Genomic DNA, 20501 nt, shown 5'->3' on the forward strand with positions numbered 1-20501 from the left:
CTCTGACACACATGAGTCACCACGAATCAGAGCCAACTTGATGATAACTGGTAAGTTTATTTGAGAAGTAATTTCAGGAAACATGAATAAGGAATTGGGGAAGTGTGACAAGGAAGGGACAGGAGGAAGCTAATACAGGATGTATTAATGAGCAGGTTACTGCTGTGGGCAACTGAGGCTCAGTCCCTCTGAGGAACTCTGGAACAGAAATATAGGACATGCTCCTAAGATAGCCCACCCGAAGGATGAGAACTTTGGAGTATATATCCACCATCTCTTGTCTACTGTTGGTTGAGGGTTGCTCCCAGTGGTATTAAGTGTCCAGTACTTCTGACCTGCCCTGTTGGCACTTGCTACAATGAGGAAAACCAGCCTCAGGACAAAGCCTGAGGGCAGAGCTAAGAAAATAGCAAAGAAAAGTAGCTGGAGTTTTACCCCTGGACTCTTCAGTATAGGAATCTCATTTTCTTCTATTGTAGTCAGTTCTCCTTCATCGCATGTGGAACACGCTCACTGGAAGCCTTAACTTCCGTGGAAAGAGAGATTCTCTCTATATACCTATACGTTGGTCCTGAAGAAGAATTCTGCTTGGACCATATGCCTGAGCTGTGCCCAGTCCTTAGCCAGGAGGGCAGGTGCTGTTACCAAAATAAGGGGGAATAGGAAAGCTAGCCAATTAACTCTTCCTCCTCCCCTAAAATAAATAAATAAATAACTACCACAGTCTTTTCTATGGTTCTTGCCTACTTTTCTAGCTTCATCTTGGGTTATTTCCTCATTTCATTCACTGCTGTATTGCCAGCACCCAGAATAATTCATGGACCATGGTTGGACACTCAACAAACATTTACTCAATGAATGAATGAAGGAATTCCTTGCAGTTCCTGGCTCCACGCCTCATCTCTGATTCTGTGTCCTGGATGCTCCTTACACTCCTTCCCATCTGCCTGTCAACATGACTATTCATCTCCCAGAGCTCAGCTGAAGGGACCCCTCCTCTATCAAGTCTTTTCTTCTCACTCTCCTCAACCCCCAGAGAATGGGCCGCTCTCTTCCTGCTGTCCCCACAGCACCCTGAATAGATCCTGGGAGGTAGTATTGGGGCTTGTTAAGAGCACAGGCTCAGAAGTCAGCCATCTAGATTCACTCTACCATATGCTGGCTCCTGGGTGACCTTGGGCCAGTGACTTCACTTCTCCAAGATTCCATTTTCTCATCTCTAAGGTGTGGATGTTAATAAAACACGTACTCAAGTTTGGTGCTCGAAACTAGCCACACACCTGACTTGGAGTTGCTTACAGAATCCATGCCTTTTACAGACTCTGTTCTTTTCTATATCTATAGTATCAGGTCCAAATTTATTTTATTCAAAAAAAAACACTGACATATCATTTACTATGTGTCAGACAGTGTTCTATGCACTTATCTCCCTATTACTATGTTATTACAGGTAAGGGACCTGCTGCACAGACAGGTTAAGTCACTTGCCCAAGGTCACACAGTTAATAAGTGGCAGATCCAGGATTTAAACCCAGGCATCTTAACTTCAGAGTCTGTGCTGTTAACTACTAGCTACGACACCTCTTTGAATAACTGAACCGTACATATTTGTGGGATGGACATATGATGGATGGATAGACAGATGGACTTGAGTGAGTCTCCCAGTGGGCTCGAGTAGAGAAGAGCATTCCTGTCCTTGTCCCTAGGCAGCTGTTCTGTAGAGGGTCTGGGAGCAGAAGTTAAGAGTTGCCTCCCTAGTGCCATTCAATTACCGCAGTATGTTCTGGAATGGGCTTCAGGTATGTGTGAACAGGGTCTGCCTGGACTCTAGGTGTGGCTCAGCCCACCAGGAAGGTGCACTGGGTTTGTGGTATGGTTTTGTTCTCTTGTGTCTCTAGGGACCAGAATTATGCCCTTGGATTTCACAATTGACTTTGAGCCATATGTATATGTGTATACATGTCTATTTGGATCTGGGCTACTTAAGCGATGCCCTGACTCTTCCTCTTCCCTTCAGCACATGCACTCTTTGTCTCTCTCCATTTGCTCTGGTTGGTGCCTGCCTGGACTCAGCTCTCCAGCACCAACTTTCCCACCATTGCTGGCAACATATACACAATCCCCAAAGTGCTGAGGTGCCTCTTAGGGCATTACTGACTTTGGCAGGTCCCAGACAGGAGCCATTTCTCCAAACTGCCTCTGGAAAATCCACTGAAAGTGGGGTAAGCATGATGAGTTCTTAGTGACCTTAAAACTTGTGTATTCCTTGTCCATGAAAAATGGTACATTGTGAGGCCAATCAGGATGATAATAGGCTAGAACCAGGCCCTATGATCTTGCTTTTTATATACTCTTGAGTCTGTCTGAGGGAGGTACAAATGTTTCCACTTCCTGGCTTAGAAAGTCATTCTCCAAAGACAGCTCCTAAGGTGACCTGGGTCCAATCGGCATTTTTTCATCATTTTACAAGGTCACTCACTTTCTGTAGAGATACCAGCCATCCACTTCTTTCTGAAAGACCAAGGCCTTTTGATGGCAGCTTGGGGAGTATCTTAGTCATCTAGTGCTGCTCTGACAGAAAAACCACAAACGGATGGTTTTAACAAAGAGAAATTTATTCTCTCACAGTCCATGAGGCTACAAGTCCAAATTCAGGGCTTCAGCTCTCGGGGAATGCTTTCTCTGTTGGCTCTGCAGGAAGGTCCATGTCATCAGTCTTCTTTTGGTCTGGGAGTCTCTGTCTGCGCAGGAACTTCAAGCCCAAAGGACACGCTCTGTTCCCGGCACTGCTTTCTTGGTGGTATGAAGTTCCTCTGCGTCTCTGCTCGCTTCTCTCCTTTATATCTCAAAAGAGATTGCATTAAGACACTATCTAATCTTGTCAACCTCATCAGTATAACCTTATCACAGTGATAGAATTTACAACACATAAGGAGATCACATATAATCTCATCCTAGTGATAGAGTTTACAACACATAAGGAAATCACATCAGATAACACAATCATACAATACTGGGAATCATGACCTAGCCAAGTTGCTACACACATTTTTTTGGGGACACAATTCAATCCACGACAGGGAGGAAGCCAGCGGGAACCACACTCCTCATTTTCTCCTTCCTGGGACATCTATAAGTGGGGAAGAGATCCCTGCTCTGGTTCGAGGACATGGACCCTTTTTCATTTAGACAGGGAGGCACAGAAAGCAACTCTGTTTCTTACCATTCAAACACTGTGAGAGGCACCTTGACTTCTCTACAGAAAATCTCTGTGACAGGAATCTACTGAGCTCAACTCTGACTTTTCTTCAACGAACTTGCTAGGCTAAGAACAAGAGGAAGCCAGGCCTGACATCCCCACAGCCATCTTGGAGCACGATCAGGTGAATAACGGAAGATGACGCAGATCACCAGCTGTATTTCTTTCAGGGGGAGGGATGCCTGGTGCCTTTGAGCCCCATTGCTTCCAGTCTGAGGTGGAGATATTTTTAGGGGTGAATCTGGACCTTCCTTCTTCCCTCCCTCAGATGCTAACGTGGCCATCTGCATCTCCCAGACAACCTTCACGAGCACACATCACCATCCTAGAAGAGTGGGCTTGGGAAGAGGTTGCTGTTAAATATAGAATACTGAGCTGCTACATAAGGAGGTTGAGTTTGCCTAGCATGTTAAGAGCTAGGAAGGGATGTTGGAGACCTGAAACCCACTAACTAACCCCGTGTCCCTGACAAGTACCTTCCCCTTTCTGGGTTTCCATGTACTTTTTTATTTATTTCATCTGTTAAGTGAGGGCCTTAGGTGATATTTCTTCTGTGGTCCACCCTAACATTGTATGATCTTTTCTTTGAAGAGCTTAGTTGTATCAACATCCAGACACTGTCATAGCCCACTAGGATATCTCATGGCTACTGTTGAAAGCTTTAAGCTTTGTCCAGAGGGGGGAAAGTTCTGACATTCTGTCCTCATTCCTCCCTGCCCCCCAGGGAGGTGGCCAGCAAGGTGTATGGCAGTGAGGGGCTCTGTCTGCTGGTTCAAGAAGACCCAAGTCTCATCTCTCTCTATGCGGTTAGTCCTGATCAGCTCTTAGCTTGGCCTACATCTAAGGAAAAGCTCACCCACCAGCCCTCAGACCTACCTAGCAAGGGTCTTTTTTATCTGAACCACCTACCCTAAAAGGATTGGCGATAGGGTGGGGTAGAGGAGGAAGAGGTCCTGGGAAAACATTCATGTTTCATTCTTTGAGCTAATAAAACGTCTAGGGGAGCAGCGCTATCTCTGCTAAACTTGGTTGGCTCAGAGTGTTCCTGAAATAGTATTAAATTTGTTTTAATTTGAAGGGAGAACACTGTGCTATAGATAAGGTGATGGAAAATGTTAAATATAAAAGTAATAAAGAATCCAACTCTCATAGCACCATGTACTTCTGATTATTCATCTGTTCCACTTGAGTTGCGCAAGCACAGAAACCACATGTAGCTCACAGTAGCGTTTGTTAAATGAGTAAATGGCTCTGACTCCATATCCATCCCCAGCATGGGTGCCTCAGGCTCAGGCCAGAAGCAAGTGGCCCTGTGTTTAGTGAACTCAAGCTGAGAGCAGAGGGAGCACTTTTCCTGAAGCTCCTTTCTGTCTTAGGTTTTCTATTTCACTTTGCAAATGAGACAGGACCAGGCTGGTTGGGTCTCTTCTTCTGGACAATGCCCAGGCCCAGGCCTGAGCTCAGTAGAATGTTTGGATGGACTAGCGGTAGAAGGGTCTGGCCCCAGAGCAGTTCTTTCAGGAATAGATCTGGGCTTTCCAGTGCTCCCGGGGCATGGGCAGGGCTGGAGAGACCCCAAGACACAGTGGTTAGGGGTGCAGATTCTGGAATCAGATAGAGCTGGGTTCAAATCCAGACTCAGTAATACTAACCATGTGACCTTGGTAAGTCTCAGTTGGAGACTTAGTTTCCACATCTGTAAAAGGGGATAATAATAAAAATACTCACCTTATAGAGCCATTGTCAGGACTGAACGAGAAAATCTGTGTAGAGAGCACACTACATCAGTATCACAGGCAGCCTTCCATCAGAATGGAGTGAACCCTGAGGAGTGGCCCTGAGTCTTGCAAATGCACGACTGCAGGAAGGTGATCAGACTATGATGCTAAGAGAGCTGCCAGGTAGGATAATTCCTGAGAAAACCCAAAAGGCGGAGAATGGGATGACAGGGTGAAGAACAGGGGAAAAATAAGCCCAGGTTTGAGTGGGGTGAATTGCTTTGTTTGTACTTGCCTGGAGAGGGAACATGGTTTCCCCAGAGGGTGGTCTGGTGCTGTGGAAATTCCAGCAGCCTGGAGCCACAATATGTTTTCTCACTTCTCAAGCCTGCCTATTCTACCCCTGGGTCCTCAGGCCCACCTCAGCTCAGCTCAAAGAATGTTGATTGATGCTGACATTGGGCCAAGCCCTGTGATTGGCCCTGGGCCCCAAAGGTGAGTAAGACATAGTTCCTGCCCTCGTGGACCCGTTTCACAATCGCTGCTGCCAGAACAGTCTGTACAAGGTGCTTTGCAGCATTTACTGTTTACAAAACTGCTTCACTAGGCCCCACACCATTCACACTGTAATTTCTGTGAATGGCACCATCTTGAGTCTGGAGCCGTGGAGGGTATGGGCAACCCAGGAAGGAGGTTATGATAGACATTTGATTTGACAGACAAGAGAGTGTTTAGGTCGTTTGGCCAAGGTAACGTAAGTGGTAAGGTCCCTGTGTGGCGCAAATGGTTTGCACTCCATTGCTAACCTGAAGGTTGGCAGTTGGAACCCACCCAGCAGCACTGCGGAAGAAAGGCCTGGCCATCTGCTTCCATAAAGATTACAGCCAAGAAAATCCTATGGAGCAGTTCTACTCTGTAACACATGGGGTTGCCAAGAGTTGGAATCGACTTTAGAGAAATGAGTTTGGTTTTTCTGTTGTTCTTTGTTTAACGTAAGTGGTGTGCACCACTGCCCGTCTTCCCACCAGCTTTATCCTAAGACCAGTTTGCTGCAACGCAGGGTGGTCAGGAGCAAAGCAAGGAGGGAAAACCAGAGGGTGTACACAGTCAGTACTGTAAGTGCTATATGGCTCCGATGTCCAAAAGGGGACGCTGAGGCTTGCCTTCTAGCTACCCAGGACAAGGATCACGAGGCCCAGCCCTTGCCTCTCCCATGACACCAGGCTACTAGCACTCGGCGTTTCAAATCGCAGCACGACCACTCCCGCCCCCATTTGCTCTCGGACGTGCACTGGTCAGGATGGGAGCGCCTGGCGACTCTCTGCCCTCGGTGCCAAGCTGCAGCCCACGTGCGCCGGCGGCAGCCGCAGTGACAGCACGCCGCGCGGGGGCGGGGCGGGGAGAGAGCGGGGGTGGGCTCCACGCCACGCTGCCATTGGCCTCGCGACTCTGTCTGGGGGTGGAGCCGCGCCCCCGCGCTTACCTGTTATTGGCCACGACGCCTATGGGGGCGGTTCCCAGCACCGTCCGCGGCGCCGCGCAGCTGCAGGCGCTCTCTCAAGCAAAGCTTGCGCGGAGCGGTCTCCCTCGCTAGCAGCCCCGTAGGCGCCCGGCGGGTGCTGACCGCTGCGCCCGCAGCCCAAGACCGAGGCAGGCGCTGACTCGAGGCCAGGCGGCCGGCGCGGCTCTTGGTAAGGCAGGGGCGGCGCGGGGCTCCGGGGAGGGTGGGCGGGCACGGGTGAGGACTATGCCAATCCCAGCTGTACTCGGCGCCCTGCCCCGTGTCCGAGTGAGTCAGGTGCGGCCGGAGCATCTCCCGCCTCAAACCCACCCCACAGGGCGCCCGGCGGACAGGTGGCGCTGCCTGGGGAGCGCGGGGCTGCCCTGACCGGTCTCTGAACCGATTAGACAGCAATAAAAGCCTTCTACCCTCACGCCGAAATACCCCTTACTCAGCTCTCCAGCACTCAAACCCTGTAGTTCTAAACCTAAAAACCCCCCAAACGTCAACGCGGAGTGGACGCGACGCGCCAGCAGTACCGCCTGCCACCAGGGGATAAGACCATCCCCAAACTTTGCTTTCCACGATTTGGCCTCTGTGCCTTTCATGTCCCTTCCACTCCACCCCTTACTTCGGTTCCCCTCCCCCCGTAATAACAGGAAGTTAAGTTGGGCCAAATGTCAGTGGCCTCGCCGGCCGCGGGCTGGGGCCAGGTCAGGAGCTTCGGCCGTGGCAGTAGTTGGAGGGGCCGCGGTGCTGTCCTTTCTGCGCCATGCACCGGTCGGCAGCTTGCGCTTACTCCAGGCCCGGGGGCTCCCCCGCCGTGGCGGACGCGGAGCTTCCGCGATGCCTTCCCTGCTGTTACCTGCTGGCCCTGGAGAGAGATGGGGTCTTGCCAGCAGCCTCTGCTGCCTCTGTGGCAGGTGGGGTCAACTTTAACGAAGTCTAGCCTCGCAGGCAGAGCTGGCAACGTCCTTTGCTAGATGGGGAAGAGGCGTGTTGAAACCAGAGTCAACGTGTGTCTCTTTCCACATTTAGGAGCCTGGGCTCTTAAAGCGAAAAGAACTTTTATTTGGACGTGTGTAGGGTCCTGCGGAGCCTGTGGCGCTGTGGGAGCCCTTTGCTCAATGGTTTCATGAGGGATGAAGTCACTAACTGGCCCCTTTGTGGGCAGGTCTTGCGGGAAGGCCAGCGGCCAGTTGGTTCTCTGACGTTTTCATGCCCGGGTGCTCTGGCACCTGAATCCCTGTGTGCCCAGCCCCTCCCATAGGGTAGTGGACCCAAGAAGTCTGTCCTGTGTCTCCAGGGTAGCCCTGCCCAATGTCCTGGAGACTTTAATTCTAGTAAGAACTTGCCTAACGGAGGGTAGACAGATTTACTAAGTACCTACTAGGTGCCAATTCCTACCCTGTGGCACTTTTACAGTCGATTTCATGATTACTTTAAAAAAAAAAAAATAGAGTCTGTGGGTGGTGCACACAGTTAATGTGCTAGGCTGCTAACCGAAAGGTTGGAGGTTCAAGTCCACCCAGAGGTGCTTCAGAAGAAAGGCCTGGCAACCTACTTCTGAAAAGCCAGCCATTGAAAACCCTATGGAGCACAGTTCTGCTCTGACACACATGGGGTCGCCATGAATTGGAGTAGACTCCAGGCTCCAGGGCAACGTTTTTTTTTGGTTTCCAAAAACTCTAAGAGGACAGTGTTGCCCTCCCCTCCCCATTTTAGAGATGCATAAATAGACTCAGGTAGAGTAAGTGTCCAAGGTTACACAGAAGGTGGTTGAGAACTGTTAGCTCTAAATCCAGTGCTCTTCCTGCTGCCCTATGGCTGTGGAAAGGGGTGTGCTGCTCTGAGGATGACAGCCCCAATGTGTGCTGACTGGCCTTTGAGAGAATCTGTCCACGAGGATGTCAGAAGATGTTTCTTTGACAAAAGTACTGGAGCTGACCCAGGTTAGCCCAGGTTGCCCAACCTGCAAACCCCTTGCCCAACTTGTCCTCCAGTCACGGGCAATGGATGGTGGAGGCCATGATGTGATGGGGAGGATTGACTGCTGGTGTTTAGGTACTAGTTTTTTGGGAAGTCTGCCTCCCACATTGACTCGGCCTGACCTCTGAGAGTTGGCTTCTGGGATTGTCTAGGAAGATTGTGTTAGCTGAAATAACCCCCACCTTAGGACTGATTCTAGGTGTTTTTGTGGGGGTGGGGGATGTTGGGGTATATTGGTTATAGTTGTAGGGTGATTGAGATCTGTGGTTTGAGCATACTTTAATGAAAATTGACATCATTATTATCCCCACCTCCTTCCTTCTTCAGGCTCAGGGCTTTGGCTTTCTGCTCATTCCCCTCTTCCAAGAGAAAAATCATGATTATCCTGACACCAGTCAGTGACAAATTAGTATAAACCAGCTTAAGGACTACGTGTGGTTTTGACTATAGCCATTGGAGACCCATTCCCAGAGACTCAGGGAGCACCTGATTTGCTTATTCCCTCTCTGCCCATGATTGGGGTATTTCTCTATTCTCCCTGCCACCATGTCCACACACCCACCTGGGTTTGCCTCCCAGCCATGGCCTGTCTCCTTCACGTCCTAATGTTGAAGGGTGAAGGTCCTGTCTTGATGGAGAACTTGGTGGGGGGTGGGGGGGGTGTGGAGGGAGAGATCAGTGTAAGAAGATTTGGGCTGAGCATTACTAATCTTAGAAGCCCCACCAGGGCTAAGGGATCTTTGTTTAAAGAGCTAGGGAAGACAATACTGTTCGTCATGCTGAAGCTTTTCATTCTTTATCTTATTAGACACTTATATTAGCACTCTGAAGGAGTAGATCAGGTTATCTCCATTTTACAGATGAGAAAACTGAGACTCAGAAAGCTTAAAACTTGCCCCAGTCACACAGCTAGCGAGTGACCAAGCTAGGATTCTAGCTAGTGACCAAGCTAGGATTCTAGTGAGTGAACAAACTAGGATTCTGGCCTCGGTCTGTGTCAGCGAAGTCCATGTGTGGTGAATTCAACAATATGGAAACCAGAAAAGCCTTGTGACTATTCTCTGCACTCTGGAAGCTCGGCATGTGCAGCTCCCCTGCTGTACTTACTATCCCACACCTTATATTGTAATTGTCAGCATGACTTCTCACCCCACTGTGAAATAGCATTTAAAACACTAAAAAACATGGCAGTTTTTATTTTTCTGGTTCCCGTTAAGTCCTCCTTGCTCTTTGCTCTGTATTCCCTTAGCCTTGTATACCTATACTTGTCTCTAATAGGGTATCTACCATGATGTATTGTAGTCCTCTGTTTAAAAATAAGAATAGTGTAATGAATCCCCATACGCTCATTACTCTGCTCCAAAAGCCACCAAGATTATGCTGTCTCAAAATCATTAGGCTTCATCTCTCTGTTTTTTCCCCTTGCCTCTGCATCTCTCTTTTCTTTCTGAAATATTTTAAAGCAAATGTCATGTCATTTAAAGCAAAATCATGTCATTTTGCCCCTATATAATCCAGTGTACATCTCTTTAAAAGGGACAGTTTTTTAATAACCACATTGCCATTACTACATCTAACAGAATTCACAGTCCGCATTCACGTGCCCTTGACTGTCTCAGAAATGACCTTTACAGTTGGTTTGTTCAAATCAGGATCCAAACAACATCTTCATGTTGCATTCGGTTGTGAGTCCTTTTATGCCTGTTTTAATCTGGAGCAGCCTCCCTTACTCCCTTCCCTGACTTTAAGCCAGCCATTACTCTCCGTTTTAAGTGCCTGTCTCCCCCACTAGACAGCGAACCCCTTGAGACTAGAGCCTGCTTCTGTGCAATGCTGAATCCCCAAAGCTGAGCACCTGTCTGGGACCTGGCAGATGCTCAGTTAGCCTCTGTCAAATTGTGTCACAGCCACTCAGGAAATGTGTTTCTAATGAACAAACCCTGCCGTGGATATGTGTGACTGCCATGCATTTGTTTAGATAAGAGGTTAAAGAAAAAAAAAAAGATGACTTAGTCGCTTGTGGACGTTTCCTCAGCAAGCGTCAGTTTGTAAACATCCTGTAATAATCTGAGAGCTATTTGCTGCGCTCATCCTCACCACTCTGGTTCGTGGTGGGGATCCCAGACAGCGCATTTGTGCCCTGACCCGCAACTGGACTCCCTGGATCATGTGTGGGCTGACGAGGACTGAAGTCATTTCTGCCGAAGCTTTGATTTCTGATTTATTCAGCCACAGAATTGGCCACGGCATGCCCCAGACATTAGCGTTTGGGCTCTGGGAGAACTCCACGCCCCTCTCTCTCCCTTCTCTCACCAGCCAGCACTGGTTCCCTGTGCCTTCAGGGATGCAGGGCTTTCTCTAACCTGTGAGCTATGGAGCCTTTCTCAAACCATTATTCATCTGCAGCTGGGGCGGGTTGTGACCAAACATGAACGTTTATGACTTTTAAGTGTCTCGTCTGAATTTGTTTTGGAGAGATAGTATCGCTACTGGCAGTTTTGTAGGCGTCCTAATGAAGACCAGAGGCTCAGGAGGAAAGGAAAAGATGTGCTTGCTTTTCTTGATAAGGTGCTTAACACCTGGATTCCTTGTCATCAAATCGCTGTAAGAGTGGTGCTAGACACTTTGATAGATGTCTTTTACTTACCCAGTAAAGAGCCTTAGCAACAGCCCCAAAAGGGTGAGTTTTTTTTTTTTTTTTTTTTTAAATCATAGATAGCCTTTCCGCTAAGAGGAAATCTAACACAAATTTAACAGTGTTTATCCCTGGGTGAAGGAGTCTCGGTGGTGTGGTGGTTAAGCACTCAGCTGTTAACTGAAAGGTCGGCAGTTTGAACCCACCAGCCCCTCCATGGGAGACAGATGTGGCAGTCAGCTTCCATAAAGATTACAGCCTTGGAAACCCTATGGGGCAGTTCTGCTCTGTCCTAAAGGGTCGCTATGAGTCAGGATCTACTCAGTGGCAGTGGGTTTTTGGACCCCTGGATGGCAGTGCTAGAGTTAATTTACCCCGTCCTTTTATTTTTTAATTTTTAGTAATTTCCCAATATTTTTATAATAAAGTATTTTACATTTATAATGTTAAATTTAAATATTGAATTTTTTCCCTCTAAAATAAAAAGGAGGACTTTCTTCAACTGATTTGGAGTGAGTGGACAAAACTATACATGTATTTGGTACAGCTGTCATGTGGATAAGGCCACAAAACTACCAGGATTTTTATATTTAGTTGGATTGTTATTTTAAAGTATGTACCCCATACCTCCTAAAGCTTAGAAAATAAGGAAAGGATGCTGGGGCTTGGGAGGGAGGAACATGTAAAACCCCTGTATCCTCACCCTCTTTCCCATTCTACCTCCTCCTTTTCCTTCCGGACGGTCTCATTTTGGTATCCCCCACGTGAAATCTTTCTAATGTTAGGCTCTTGATTTGGCTGTCTTGTAAGAGGAGGTAAAGCTATTCTAGGTAGTCAAAATGGCACAGTATGTTAAGACCAAGGCAGGTAGGGACAAAGCTTCAGACTCTGGTGGCCTGTCTTGTCCTCTTGGGAAAATGCTGAGTAGCAAACCCGCTACTCACCTGTCTTTGTGGTGCCCTGACCCCTCCCTCTACCATCTTCTGTTGTCCTCCCTACATCCTCCCCAAAGGTAGAAAACATGGCTGGTCTGGGCTGATAAGTCTCCTCCTTTCTAAAGCACTGATCATCTGACCTCAGAAATTCTTTGCTGGTGGGAGTGATAGGTGACGTAGGCTGTCTGGTCACAAACAAACCTTCATTGCTGGGTTGCAGTAACTGCTGAGCGTGATTTTGAGGTGCTTCCCTTCTCTGTTAGCTGTTGAGGAAGTGTCCATCCCTGAGTCCCAAACAAAGAGCTTTTCGTGATGACCAGGTATGGTATAGTCTCTTAAATGTGATTGCTCAGTACCTGCCCGTGCATCTAAGTATCACTACAGTTTGTTACAAGGAAAAACGGTCCTGTCTCAGTGGTGTCTGGCATGGGGTTATGTGTGTGGATAGTGCTGGTGTTTTTAGGGCTGAGAATTTTAATTTCATGGGTTATTAGGGGAGTATTTCTCTCCCTTGACATTTCCCTGTCTCCTCCTCGCCTCAAATCCCCACCTCCAGGTAGCTATCCAGATACCTCGAAGACCTGTAATCCTCCCAAGGCTTGCTCAGTTTTTTTGGTGGGGAGGAACCCAGAGGTAAGGACAGGCTCAAGAAAAAGGGACCATGTTTCCTGTTGGTTTGGGAGTCCGATTTTTTTCCCTCTTTGGGCAGTGGGAGATGTCCAGTGAAGATCCCCTTTCTGCTGACAAGAGGAGGGCAGCAAGAAGTAACACAGTGGCCCCTGGTCTCTGAGCTGCCACAATAGCAGGTTCATGGGTTGTTTGCAGGCCCAAGGTCTTGACATGCCCAGCCCAGAAGCCCATCACATGCCAGAGATGGGAGTGGGAGGCTAGGAACACTCCATTCTGGCCTTGCTATTGTATATCAGTGTGTCCAATATCTTCAAGCTTTGAGACACAGAAACCACTTCTTTGCTCTCATGACCCTGAAGGGCTGGCCTTGGTGGCCACTTATCTGAGTACCAACTGTATCTGGCGAAGATTTGCAAGATATCAGGGTTTAGCTTTTGCTGGGGGCCAGAAGTATGAGGTGTGAGAGAGGATGAAGTGCCTGGAAAAAAGTCACTTGGTTCTTTTGGTCACTTAGGGAGGGCTGCTCCCTGGAGCAGAGTGGGCACAGGGTTTGTCTGGGGCCTGGCAGACTTGGAGACCCCTCTGTTGGACAACTGGGCATCCCAGGATGAATAGACAGAGGGCCGAGGTACGGTGTGTAGAGTTCATAGCTACTGTAAAGTCAGGGGGCTGATGGCTCCGTGGTTCAGAACAGCTGGGCTTTTGCACAGCTTGACACAGAGGTGATAATAGTAGGAAGCTCCCTGTGTGGAGGAAGGGGAAGTCTGATGCCAGATGAAATGGAAAACAGAATAGAGGAATAAGCATAAGGATTGGGAAGGCATCTTTCCAGACCCTGAGGGAGAGGATTCAGTGGTTTTCTTTCCTTAGGGAATGTCTTGTGGGGCTTGTGCGATTGGTGCCTGAGAGACTCTCATTTCTGATTTTCTGTATCCGTCATCAGCCAGACTCCCAGCCATTCACCCGGAGCTGTAGCACATTCCCATGTGAGGTGACAACTCCTGAATGAGGTTTCAGGAGTCTTCTGGCTCCAAGTTTGCCCACACCAGGAGCCGCAGGAGTTCTTGCTGATCCAGGTTTCTATCCCCAGCTTGGGGGCTTGTGTGTTATCTTGGATCAAACATTTTCGACTCTCTTAAAAACTACACATGTAGTCACTCACCCATACGTACCTATATGCGTGGTAAGGTATCCACTCGGTACCAAAGGGAATTCAATGAAAAGTAAGTCTCTCTTGCCCTGTCCTTCAGCCCTCAGTTCTCTTCTCCATTGGCAGCTGTGTCCAATCTCTTATGGATCCTCCCAGAGATAGTCTGGATATATCCCTGTGTCTCATCCCCCTTTGTTCCTCTTTGGGCCTGCTGGAAAGTGACCAGGATATGAGGCTGCAGGGCCTGTGGGGCTGACCAGACTCAGCAATGATTTGGGTCAGGTCAAAACCTACCAACCTACTTTGCTCCTTCTCCCACTTTAAAAGCCCTTTTATGTTAGATTCGTGGGTGCAGAGAGGCTGAACACTGAGAAGAAACCTCAGGAGTGTGTTCCGGATGCAGATGATCTAGGGGAAAACAACACAGGAAGACAGACCTGGACTGGAATCTTAGTTCCACCACTTACCAGCCATGTCGCCTTGTTGTTGCATGCTGTCGAGTCACTTCCGACTCGTAGTGACCCTATGTAACACAGTAAAACTGTCCCGCAGAGTTTCCTAGGCTGTAATTTTTATGGGAGCAGATCACTAGGTCTTTTCTCCCACAATGCAGCTGGTGAGTTCGAACTGCTGACCTTTTGGTTAGCAGCTGAGCGCTTAACCACTGTGCTACCAGGCTCCTTCATGTCACCTTAGTCAAGTGAATTGATCTCCCTGAGCCTCAGATTTTAGTCTATAGTTGTTGTTGATGTTAGGTGCCACTGAGTCAATTTTCAACTCATAGCAACCTCATGTCTATAGACCCATTAGTCTTGTTTCTATAGAAACAAGGTAATTAGACCTATCTCAAGGGATTGATGTATAAATAAAAAGTATTTGTGATGTGTCTTGCATAGGTAGACACTCAAAAAATGTCAGTTTTCTTCCATTTTTAAGGAGTGACCCATTTTCCAAATGAATAGTACTAGCAGGGAATCCTCTGGATGGCTTTCTGGAAATCCTCTGGGTGGGCTTCTGAGCTTTTATTTCCCTGCAGAAGGCAGCCAGTTCTCCATTTTTTTTCTAATTTGAGCTCTGCCCTGCTACCTCTTCCTGTTGGGGAGGAGCCGAGCCTCATCTTCTCAGCCTCTCTACACCACCTGCTTCTCTGTCCCTCCTCCCCCTGTTCCCCGGGCTCTGGGTCCCCCGACACTGGTGAGTGGCCAGTGAGCAGCATGCTGCTGGCCACGTGGAGAGGGCTCTTGGCTGTTTGTAGCTGCTCTCTGGGTGTTTATGTTGCATCTCTTCAGAAGCTCCCTAGCAGATGTCGTTCACTGAAACCTCATCTTTATCTTCAGCATGAGAGAAGAGAGGCTATTTTTAAAGATCTTTAATTGGCACAGCTGTACAATTCAGCTTAGATTGCCTCCAAGTTTAATTCTTCATTGCTCTCCCTCTCTACTCATTTTGAAACCCTTCAGATCCAGGCTGAGAGACCTTATATGTCCTGATTTTAGAGCAGCACTTAAATTTAGCAGGCAGTTGTAATCCCTTAAAAAGGTAGGCCAGGGAAGTGAAGGCGACCAGCTGACTCTTTCAGGTTGAGGCAGATGTCCTGAATGAGAATGGCATTTCTGTGCCCATGGAAACCGATACCTTCCCCTGCTCCTGCCCCTTCCTTCCACCTGTGGTGAGAGAGGCTCACCCTCACATGCTACCTGCTGATTGGCTGGGAGACCTTTAGCTTACCTTTCCCTTTGGACTCGGGTGGGGCTCAGGTGAGGAACTCAAGGAGTGGAACTGAGGTAGTTTCAAATGACACTGATCTCCTGGGAAGAAGAGGTAGAGACCATGAGTCAGAGGATCTTGGGTTGTCAGAGTTGAAAGTGCCATTGGGGATCATCTCGTTCTCGCTTGTGCCATCTTGTTTTTCCTGTGGGGAAACCAAGGCTCAGAGGCATCTTGATACCAAGCAGAAACCAGAGAGGTGCTGTTGCTTGCTCAAGGTCACAGAGCAAGGTCAGAGTCAAGTCTGTTCACCATCCACCATTTCCCATCATGCTGTGGTCCTGGTGATCAGTCTAATGTGCTTTACTTGAAGTCTACCTTCCTTGTGGAAGGACAGAGCCTCACCCTACCTACCCCGTCACAAGTCTTGGCATTCTTTGAATTGAGGATGTGTACACTTGTAGCACTGGCCAACCTTGGTCTCAAGGGCTTTCCTTGTCAATATTACCTCCCCTAGAGGCTTAAATTCCTGCCTTCGTTTTACACCCATGTCTCCAGAGAGCATTTACTAAAAACAAAGAATTTAACTGGGAAGGACAGCATGTTGATAGAGATTAGTTTATCTCCAATTAGCTATCATCTGAAAGCTGAACCTTGAGACAGTGAGGCCTGGCATGAGTCACATGGGACTAGGTGGAGGAGGGCCTCCAGGAAGAACTCTGAATAGGATGCTGTCGGAGAGGGCGTTGACAGCCATATGGCCAAGGCTCGTTGGCTCCCTGAGAGTAGCCAGGGGCACTGTGAGGAAGAAGACAGGAGCATATCGCTCATCTAGAGTATGAAGGGAGATGCATTAGACAAGCACCCTGATGCCTGCTCATCAGGATAGAGTATGGGTTGTGCTTTGGAGAGTCATAGTGTGGGGGAACCAAGAGGGACTTCCTGAAGGAGGTGGTGCTTGATATTGAGATGGGCCTTGAAAGATAGGTAGGATTTTCATAGAGATGAGCAGAGGTAATAAATAGCACAAAGAGATGTGGAAAAGTGAGGACACACTAGGGGTGCCACACAGTGGAAACGTAGGGGTTGCAAAGGGAAGCTGAGGCTGGGATCAGCTGGCTTTGAGGCATGGAGGGCCTTGAGTTCTGGTGGTAGCAAACGGGGTGGGGTATGGCTGTATCCCAGCAGGCAGTGGGAAGCCATTGTAGAGGGATGGTCAGAGCTATCCTTCAGGCAGGTCAGGCAGGATGAGTTTGTAGGGGAGGTTGGGGGAGAGCTCTGTCAGAAGGCCCACACTGCCCTCCATGCATTGTGGATGCACACTCACCAGACAGCTGCTGTTTGCCTGGACCGAGGAGTGTGGTGGGGAATGAAGTAGGAGGGCAGTTAATTCGGTACTCCAAGTAAGATCTTGCCTGGCCCCCACTTTTGACCCACAGCCTTCTGAGTGAAGGAGGTCAACATGGGCATCCCTTTCAGTTTATAAGGTGGGCAGCCCATTTGGGAACTCCCCAGTTAGGGTCTTAAAATATGAGATGTCTGTCACTTTCTGAAGCTTGTGCCACCGATTGTGCCTGCTTTGAGATTTTCAGGCTTTGTGCTCTGTGTGGAAAGCAGTAACTGCTCCACTTTTCACCACCTTGCTGCCGAACAGTCTGCTCCAGTCTCTTGTTACAGGATAAGCCCTCCACACTGATCATACCCCTTCCTCTAGGCCAGTTTGAGCGGAGTGGGCAGGGGAGATGAGGGTGAGGGACTAAGCCATGGGTATTCATGGGTCAGGTGCAGGAGCTGCCTGCCTGCATGTGGGTGAGGCAGCATAGCTGTGATGGGGCAAGGCCCCAGGCGACCCCCTTTTCCAGAGGAACAGCTTCGTTAAGCATTGTTTCTGCAGGAGTCAAATGTTTATGGAGCATTGTTGGCCATCTTGGGAGGCTGTGGTGTTTGAAATGACACTGGTCCCACAGTCACCTGAATATCTCTTTCCCCTGGTCCTGCCCTGGGTTTCTGATACACAAGTTGAGTTCACCTCTCCAGCTGAGGAAGAAGCCTGGGGTATGTTGGTGAGGCAAGGGCTGGGCTTGATAATGCTGTGCAGCTGGGAGGGGTTGGTTGACTCCCCAGCCTTTCCCCTCAGCCCCCTGGACCTCCTGGCTGTGGGGAAGTGGATAATGGCTTAGCTCAGCTTCTGCCTGCTTGAAGGTTAGCCTGGCAGGTGGGAGGCCCAGCAGCCTGGTGTGCGTACACCTTTGACATTTGATTAGGGCTGTTAGCATCTGTTCTCTGCCATGTATGTCTCAAAGACACCCTTGCTTTTAGGTAATGGAATAAAATTACTCCTGTAAGCAGCAAATGGCATAAGTTTAGTGCCTGTGAGAGCAGCTGGAGGAGGTGGGACACTAAAATGGCTTTCTTTCTTCCTTTCTCCTTTTGTCCCTCCGTCCTTCCTTTTTTCTTTTAGTATCCGTGCTACTTATATGAGACCAAGTTGATTAGTTGACTATTCACTTTGCCAATCAAGACTTCTGGAGTACCCTCTATGTGAAGCGTGTTCTTATAGGCAAACCATGGGTTTTCGGAATCACTGTAAAACCTTGAACAAGCTGCTTGCTTTCTCTGAGCCTTGAGTTTCTCGTGTGTAAAATGGGAGTGATAATACTGATTGCACAGGGTGGTTATGGGTGATGTGTATAGCATACCTATCATGCTGTTGCCTGGCACATAGTAGGCACACAGATGGCCTCTTTCCTCGCTGGCCCATTCCTGAATTAGCCCACAGGAGCCTTAGAGCACAGATGTGGGCAGGGTTCATCTTTGCCTCAGGTCTCCCATCAGTACTGTTTCCTAAGTGGCTTGTGCCCTTAAGTAGTGACTCTTCATGAGAATGGCTCAGAGCCCTGTGCACTGAAGAAAGATGGGAAGCCTACCATCATGGTGAGAAGATCTTCTCAATAAAACTTTGAAACTTCAAGGCAGGAAGAGCCTTATAATCAACCCCACTGTGTGCTTGATTTCTCCTCTGTGGTGTCCAGCCTGGGTTTGCACATTGGAAGTGACCTTTTCCATCTTTGGGTGTCTTCTTCTGTCACCTCCCTTATGGTTCTCTATAGCTTCTGGCATTTAGTCCCAACAGAGAGAGAGAGTCTAATTTCTCCTCCACATAACAGTGCTTCAGATATTTTTTATTAGTCAAAGCTTTGATACCATTGAATGTGTTGTTGTTGTTAGGTGCTGTTGAGTCAGTTCTGACTCATAATGACCCTATGTACTACCGAACTAAACACTGCCCAATCCTGCACCATCCTCATAATCGTTGTTATGCTTGAGTCCATTGTTGCAGCCACAGTGTCAGTCCATCTCATTGAGGGTCTTCCTCTTTTTTGCTGACGCTCTACTTTGCCAAGCATGATGTCCTTCTCCAGGGATTGATCCCTTCTGATAACATGTCCAACGTATGTAAGACGTAGTCTCGCCATCCTTGTTTCCAAGGAGCATTCTGGCTGTACTTCTTCCAAGACAGATTTGTTTGTTCTTTTGGCAGTACACGGTATATTCAATATTCTTTGCCAACACCACAATTCAAAGGCGTCAATTCTTCGGTCTTGCTTATTCATCGTCCAGCTTTTGCATGCATATGAGGCGATTGAAAACACCATGGCTTGGGTCGGGCACACCCTAGTCTTCAAGATGACACCCCTGCCCTTCAGCACTCCAAAGAGGTCCCAATGCAATGAGTCTTTTGATTTCTTGACTGCTGACACTGATTGTAAGATGTACCATTATTTTTTGTACCTTCAAAAAAGAGAAAGCGCTGTGAATAAAACTGTGGCACAATGCTGTTATCACTTAACATTTTTATTTTATACTTACTGAAAGAATTCCTTTAGACCTTAGACATAGGTTTTTATATCATATCACTCTTGTACATAAAAAAGGAAAATAAATTGGCTAAGGCAGTTCTAAAATTTTTCCCTTTCAGAATCCAACTCTTCTGAATCATTTTTTGACTCAGAGTTATCAATATCCTTTTTTTTTTTTTTTTTTAGGCCTTATTATCTCTGGTCATCACAGGTGGTGATGTATTTCTTAGTGTCTGTTATCTCTGGAATTTTTTCCAGCTGCTGATAACCATTCTGTAAGTTTGTTGAGATTGCTTTCTTGATTTTGCCTGAAGGTATTAATATAAAAGTTTTAGTCAACAACTAGGCCTCATATTCCTTCCTCATATGGTCCCTATATGTTTTGCCTCCTGAAATGCTGAGGATTGCAATTGTCCAGATATGCCCAGGAATAAAAGTCAAATTTCCACATGTAAGGCAGTGGCAAACATGTCACAGCTGTGTTTTGGCCTAGTATGACTGTTATATGTTGGCAGATTATAAGATGAATTCTGTTTTCAGATATTTTATAATTTAAAAAAAAAGTGCATCTTCTAATTGGTGAAATATGGTATTTAAAGACTACCCTTTTCTCTCCTAAATCCTCTTCCAGATTAACAACCCACGATGTGGGTTCAGGTCTTTTACCTTCCTTATGATTCTCCTTTGAATGTGCTCCAGTTTGTCCTTACTCTTCTCATACAGTGAGGGCGGTGCCTGGAACAGTATATCATATTCTTGGTGTGGTATGGATTGAAGCAGAGGAAGGGCCCTATTACCTCCTTAGTTTAGGACATTCTTTCTCCTTTTAATGCAGCCCTAGATTGCATCAGCTTTTCTGGCAGCCATATCACATCATTGACTCAATAACATTATTGCTGACCAGGTCTATTTAACATTACTGTTGCTAAGCTGCTTGTTCCCTGTCCTAAACTTGTGTGGTTGGGTTTTTAAATCAGGGATTTGAACCAGTTCAATCTGATTCAGTCATGGCCGAGGAAGCAAAACCAGAACAGACCTGAATTTTTATAATTTGAGTAATCCGGAATGATAACCAGAATGGGAAGAATTATGGGTCGAAGCCCTGAAATGGGAGACT

General features: G+C 47.7%; 1 protein-coding gene across 6 annotated transcripts in view; it reads left to right on the plus strand.

Annotated features, from left to right (window-relative positions):
- The first annotated feature begins 6559 nt into the window (after positions 1–6559).
- The window catches only part of MICAL2 (microtubule associated monooxygenase, calponin and LIM domain containing 2), a 168838-nt gene continuing 154896 nt past the window's right edge, over positions 6560–20501 (plus strand). For all 6 annotated transcript variants that reach the window (XR_002825069.1, XM_023737310.1, XM_023737297.1 and 3 more), the window contains exon 1: positions 6560–6668. The gene's annotated coding sequence lies outside the window, so the exon portion shown is untranslated. The remainder of the gene's footprint in view (positions 6669–20501) is intronic.

Source organism: Trichechus manatus, unplaced genomic scaffold (genome assembly GCF_000243295.1).
Source record: "Trichechus manatus latirostris isolate Lorelei unplaced genomic scaffold, TriManLat1.0 scaffold00006, whole genome shotgun sequence".
NCBI lineage: Eukaryota > Metazoa > Chordata > Mammalia > Sirenia > Trichechidae > Trichechus > Trichechus manatus.